This window comes from Octopus bimaculoides, chromosome 20, assembly GCF_001194135.2.
Source record: "Octopus bimaculoides isolate UCB-OBI-ISO-001 chromosome 20, ASM119413v2, whole genome shotgun sequence".
Classification (NCBI taxonomy): domain Eukaryota; kingdom Metazoa; phylum Mollusca; class Cephalopoda; order Octopoda; family Octopodidae; genus Octopus; species Octopus bimaculoides.
In genome coordinates, this window is record NC_069000.1 from 9,615,641 (window position 1) to 9,622,731 (window position 7,091).

General features: G+C 34.3%; 1 protein-coding gene across 5 annotated transcripts in view; it reads left to right on the forward strand.

Moving 5' to 3' along the window:
• The window catches only part of LOC106874755 (palmitoyltransferase ZDHHC11), a 77,395-nt gene that overhangs the window by 25,596 nt on the left and 44,708 nt on the right, over positions 1-7,091 (forward strand). The window contains exon 1 of one of the 5 annotated variants that reach the window (XM_052974953.1): positions 4,403-4,526. The exons of the other annotated variants lie outside the window; for them this stretch is intronic. The gene's annotated coding sequence lies outside the window, so the exon portion shown is untranslated. Of the gene's footprint in view, positions 1-4,402; positions 4,527-7,091 lie in introns of those variants that run through there. 5 annotated transcript variants of the gene reach the window in all.

The window sequence follows — 7,091 nt, forward strand, 5'->3', positions numbered from 1 at the left end:
AATAAAAGAAAAAAAAAAAGAAAAGAAATCTTTGATCGAAATAGTTATATGATGATAGTGATGATGCAGTTGTATAGATGTTTATTACTGACAAGTTGAGCTATCCACTAGTGGAGTTTCCTATTTATTCAGTATTGGCTGCAGCTCTAGACTATTTCCATTTCATATATATATACACAGACGCATGCACACACACACACACACACACACACACACACACACAAATCACTTGCACACAACCATATCTATACCAACACACACATATCAAATCTACTTCCTTTCCATATGTGATATTTATAGACACGGGACTCGAGTTCACATGTAAAATGTCAGATACACTGTTATGAGCTCGCCGTTTCGATTCTTGCTGGGAGGGGTGTTGTCAGGTGCTACACAGGTGGTGTCAGGTGTGTAGTAAATGATGGGTGGGATCTACAATATATATACATATATATATACTCGCACATACACTCATGTTCAAGATACCTATGATTATTGTGAATGATGAAGGTTTTTGTTATGTATGGGTATGCGTGTACCGAGAGACGTTTCAAGGAATTGACAATACTAGCACCACAGATAATGTCAAATCAGTCTGGGTAGTAGAACAGCTGTCTTTTAAACCGAAAACGGCCGAGTTCAGTCTCAAATTTTGTCATCCATCTAGTGCCTGCTTTTGCGTATTATTTATCTAGATTTAACTCACATGTCATATTTATTATATTTCTAACATACTTGTTGCCCCCCCACCTTTTTTTATCACGGTATCCCTTTATATAAAATGCCTTCTGACAAGTAATTGCCAGCATCTTAACTAGGACACTTATAAAATTTATTTTCTTAAATGTTATTTTCAAAAACCTTGAGACAAAGTATAAATTGGATTAAAAAATTTTTTTTAACATTTTATCACTTTTTAACGTCTATTTATTTAATTTATATATATATATTAACATGGGTTGGATAGTTCTGCAAATTCATGTCTGGATGCATTGCTGGAGCATGGTATTTTTACACTTATTACTCAGCTGTTAAGTAAGAGTGATGCATTTTTGTCCTTCCCTTTAGTTAGGATAAATGAGATAAATATTACAACGTGTATTGCCTAGGGGCTTGAAAAAAATAATATATCTGTGAGAATGTAATGAAATCTCCACAAATTCAGCGATTGATAACGTAAGTCCCTCCAGTTACTTAATCCTGATTAATATAAAAAGATGAAAAGGAGGTGAAGAACAGAAAGGAAGAGATGAATACGAAGTATGCAACTCTGTTAGTCACTTTTAAAACGCTTATACACCTGGGTGAATTTATAAGGTGAGGAAATTTCATTTGCCCAGTTTAATCAAAGGCTACTGATTTGGTTAAGATTAAAAATATTGTTAGTCATATATCTTTTTAAAGCTTAATACCAAGCTAATTTATAAGGAAAATGCACACACACACACACACACACACATGCGCGCGCATACACACACGCATGGCTGTGTGGTTTCAATCTCTATCTATTAAGTCCACTCACAAGGTTTTGGTCAGCCCATGGCTACAGTAAAAGACATTTGCCCAAGACACCATGTGATGGAACGAATCAGAAATCATGTGGTTGGGAAGCACATTTTGTAATGACACAGTCACACCTGTCCTGCCCATCGCCTCTCTCTTTATATATATATATGTGTGTATGTTTGTTTGTATATATATATATATATATATATATATATATATATATATATATATATATATATATATATACATATATATATATATATTATTCAAGACTGTTTGATTCGGATTCTGTGCTACTTCAAGTTTCGCAAGCCCCTAACAGAGCTATGATGATAGACTAAGAAGTGATTCATGATACCAGAATTTTCGGCTAGAGTCAAATATCGCATACGACTCCAAATCGTTGTTTGTGTATCCACAAAGGTTGAGTCAAGACCGACTAGTTTGTACTCACATCAAGTTGTATTAGCTGTAATAATGAACTCAAGCCAAACAGCGATATTTTAAAATCATTTAATATATTTCAAAAGTATTTTTGAAATGTTTTAACTGAGAAAGGTTTATGTAAAGGATACATTTCCAATTATATATTACGCAAACCTGTAATGTACATATTAAATGATTTCCAAAGATCACGATTTAGTTTGACTCATTATTACAACTATATATATATGTGTGTGTGTGTGTGTGCACATATGCATATACGCAGTAGGTCTCTCTCAGTTTCTGACTGCCAAATCCTCTCCCAAGGCTCTGGGCCATAGTAAAAGAAACTTGCCTAAGGTATGGTTATGAAGTCTGCTTCACAAGTCTGATTCAGTCTAAATGTGTGGTATCTTGAGCAAATATTTTCTACTATCTTTAAAGCAACCGATGCCTTGTGAGTGGAATTGGATGACGGAAGTTGTATGGAAACCAGTCATATATATATATAAATATATATATATATATATGTACATAAGTATGTAGATGTGTGTGTCAATGCATGTATCTGTATTTGAACATTGTCATTTCTCCTTATTTGTATAGGACGATATATATATATATATATATATATGAACCGCATGGCTTATATATATAGTAGGCGCATGGCTCAGTGGTTAGAGTGTCGAGTTTATGATCGTGAGGTTGTAAGTTCGAATCCTGGACTGGGCTGCGTGTTGTGTTCTTGAACAAGACACTTTATTTCACATTGCTCCAGTTCACTCAGCTGTAGAAATGAGTTGCTACGTCACTGGTACCAAGCTGTATCGGCCTTTGCCTTTGCCTTGGATAACACTGGTGGCGTGGAGAGGGGAGGCCGGTATGCATGGACGACTGCTGGTCTTCCATAAACAACCTTGCCTGGACTTGTGCCTGAGAGGGTAACTTTCTAGGTGCAATCCCATGGTCAGCCATGACCGAAGGGGGTCACCCTATATATAAACCTATGTAGTGGACATAGAAATATGGTAAATTGAACTATTTCTCAGTAGATTGAAAAAAAATGATGAATAACCTTAATCAATTTCCAAACCTTATTGATTTGTAATCAGAGATGTCTACATCATTTGACCAATCACAGAGAAATAAGCCACCAGCCTGTTTATGTACACAACAAATCCAGTAGTTTTGGAGAACTGAAGTCATTAATTTGCATACTGTGTTCAACACATATGTTATCAGTGACCTGTGAGTAGGAATCTCAAACCAGTCAACATCAAGGTATGAGGAAATATATATAAACTTATATACATCATGTATGTATGTATGTGTATTTATATATATATATATATATATATATATATATATATATATACGAAAGGTATTGGTATCTAGAAGACCCTACAATATCTTTATATGTCTTATTTCTACTTTCATTCTCTTATTTCCCTCTATATTCCCTATCTCCTCCTTTTCCATAATAATTCGAACCCAAATATTTTCTCACACCGTCTCTGATGAAGGGATATCCATAATATCCCAGAAACAGCTGTAAGACTATTTCATTTCATTACAAATGTCTTGAAAACTCCTCACATATATATTGTAATATATATATATATTGTAATATATATATATATTGTAATATATATATATATTGTAAATGACAGATGATGGTTCCACAACTTCTTGCCGAACAACCAGCACAAATGATTTGTTTATAGTGATCAAATGTTTGCGCTCACTCCCTCCATCAAATTGACATTATCTGTACAGGTGCATGGTGTACCACATGGCGAAGCAATCCTAGAGCAACACAAAATGAAGTGTTTTGCTCTAGAACACACCACCCAATCTGGGAAGCAAAACCACAGCCTTGTAATCACGAGTGTGACACCCTCACCACTAGGCCATATATGTATGATATGTATGTATGTATATTTATAGGTTTGGTGATGCAAACATGAAAATAGAACACTCAAAACATGAGTATATATATATTTTTTTATTAATAATTGGCAGTAACTACAGAATGACTCAAAGGCTGAGGGTATCATGCATTGACACTTATTAAACTGATTTGATAAACACTAACACATGAGACTCTCATCCCTCGAGTCACTCTGTAACTTCTGATTATTAATTAAAAAATGTATGTATGTACATATACATTTATGTATGTATGTATGTGTATATATATATATATATATATATATATATATATATATATATATATACATATAATTTTAAAATCTACTTTTCCATACCTGCTTAGCCCAATATGATTTGTTGAGTTATATGTTATCTAAGAGAATCTTTTCCATTGTGTAATCATGTTGAATTTATCATTGTCCTCATTAATATAACCTTGATTGAGACCCATGTCAGTTATTTCACCAACTGGGGCATTATTATTGATCAAAAATTTCTTTTCAATACCTGGTTTGTTCATCTTACTGCCAAATTTTGACAGTATATTTTTCTTATGTATGTAAAGTTTGACATTTTTTTGTTTTTTTTACTTAAGTGATACTTGGAATCCTTTGAACTTTGTCCATCATTATCAGTGAAGAGTTGCAAGCCAGAGGATGTGCTAGGTAGGCACAAGGGAATTCTTAATTACTTGATTCCTTGCATTGGCAATTACGCATATGGTATCACTCACAATAAACTCCTTTTGGAATTCTTCCAAAGACATGCTTCTGTTCACTGCTATCAATGTGCCTTCGAAGGAATTGCTTTTATAATTTAGTTTCCATTGACCTAAGATTATCTCTGATGCATGACTAATGATTAATGACTAATGACACATGACTAATGATGTCAGTTTTTTTTTTTTTGAAAGAGAGTACATTGCATAAACCTTCTTTTTTTTGATCAGAGATTCAATGTTGTTCAGGGTAACAAAATCATGCCAAGTGCATATATATATATATACATACATACGCACACATACACACTCACGACAGGCATCTTTCAGTTTCTGTCTAGCAAATCCACTTACAAGACTTTGGTTGCTCTGTGTTTATTGTGGTAGACAATTGCCCAAGGTACCACACATGTGGTTCAGAAGCAAACTTCTTAAGACACAGCCATACCTGCCCCTGTGTGTGTGTGTACCCATACATACGTATAAACGAAACAAATGTGAGCTAAGACAAATAACTCAGAATAGTCCCTGACTTGTATATATTAAGTAGCATACAAGATAAATACTTCATATACTAAAATTATTTCTGCTTCCAGTGAGATCAGACTCATCACATGGTGGCACTTGGTACCAACTCCAAATGAGGAAGGGAGATAATCTAAAAAATCAAGAATTTTCTGAAATTGACATACCGTTAAGGAAAAGGACAGGCTGAGTGTTTGAAGTGAAGAGGACAGCTTTACACATGTATTTCTGTGTCAGTAGGTGTCATCTGTACACCAGTTGGATAAAACACTGAGATGAATCCAAAAAATAGCAGAATACATTTATGGTCTATGCAATTTGCATACATGAAATGAAAATGAGCTCAGAGAAATATCTCAGAGAGACCTGCAGCGTGTATTTGAACAAAAGTAGTGAAGGCAGATGGCTAAGTGCTTAGGGCATTTGGCTCACTATTGTAAGGTAGTAAATTTGATTTCAAGTGGTGCATTGCATCCTTGAGCCAAGACAATTTATTTCTCATTGCTCCTCTGCACTCAGCTGGTAAAACTGAGTTGTACTTTTTATTTGAAAAGGCCAGTCTTGTTACATTCTGGGTCACTGTTTTGCACTGTAAACTTCCTCACCTCAGGAAATAAATTTAAATTTAAAGTAAATTTTGCATCTTTCTCTCTCTGTACACAAATGCACACACACATATATATTATGAATTATAAATAATACTCATGTATGTATGTATGTATGTATGCATGCATGTATCCATCCATCCATTCATCCATCCGTCCATCCACCCACCTGTCTACCTACATACCTACATACCTATCTACCTACATACCTATCTACCTACTTACCTACCTTCCTACCTACCTATGGTAATTATATTCACAACCAGCTTTCATTTTAAAGACATCTTCAGACCATGTAAATCAGGTATTTTGTAGTTGGGTATGCAAACTTAATATATTGAACCTTTATTGAATTATCTTATCTAATATCCTATCTTGCCATTTAATTTTCTTAATTGTTCCAAGTAGTTCTTGTAAAGAATTTCATTTGCTTATTGTACCCGTTATATTTTTTTGCATAAGAATATTGAAGTTCACAGTAATTTCACAGCAATTACTACTTTCGAAACTCTGAGTTTTGTGTTGAGCATCTCTGTCCTCCTTTACATTGAATCACAGACTGGTGGAATGAAGGAAAAAAGGTATCTTCAGACTAGAAATCTGGCCTGAGTGTTTGCAACAAAGTGGTCTCCACTAAAGGCACCTAGGGGCCAGGTGGTTGTTTTAAACCAGATGATGGATTAAGTATGCTACCCAAGTAACTAACTCACAGTGTGACTTAACAGCAGTAGTCATCTGATTTTGCTAGTCCACCACCTTATACTCATATATTATTTATGAACCTGGGAAGGGCCTAGTAGGATTTGAACTCAGATTGTAAGAAGCAGGAACAAATATCACAAAACATTTTGCTCAGATTGTAAGAAGCAGGAACAAATATCACAAAACATTTTGAAACACCTCTGCCATTTTGCCCCTGTCTTTACTCTTTTAATGTGAACGGGCTTTGATTTTAGAATACGGCATGCCTACTCCATATAAATATAGTCTCAAAAGAGTTGAAGCTGACATGTTATTACAATTATTACTTCTGAGATGATTATTTTCATCATTGTTACTGATATTCAACCTTTATATGAACTCTCTTTCCTTTCTAAATTACATTGTGTTATGATGAGATCTCTTTTTCTCCTGCTTATATTTACCTAGTAGTAATCTCTAATCACTAAGAGTAGGGATGAGGTTCATCATTTTCATCGGTAGTGTCGTTTTCATGACTATGACTATCCAAGCTGTTTTATCCAGCTAGATATTTAATTTTGTTTTCTAAACTCTAACAGTTTCATGTTGCCTAACTTTCATACCAAGTTTTCTGTAACCTGTTTTTCCTCCTTCTTCCTCAGCTTTGAATTATATATATATATATATATATATATATATAT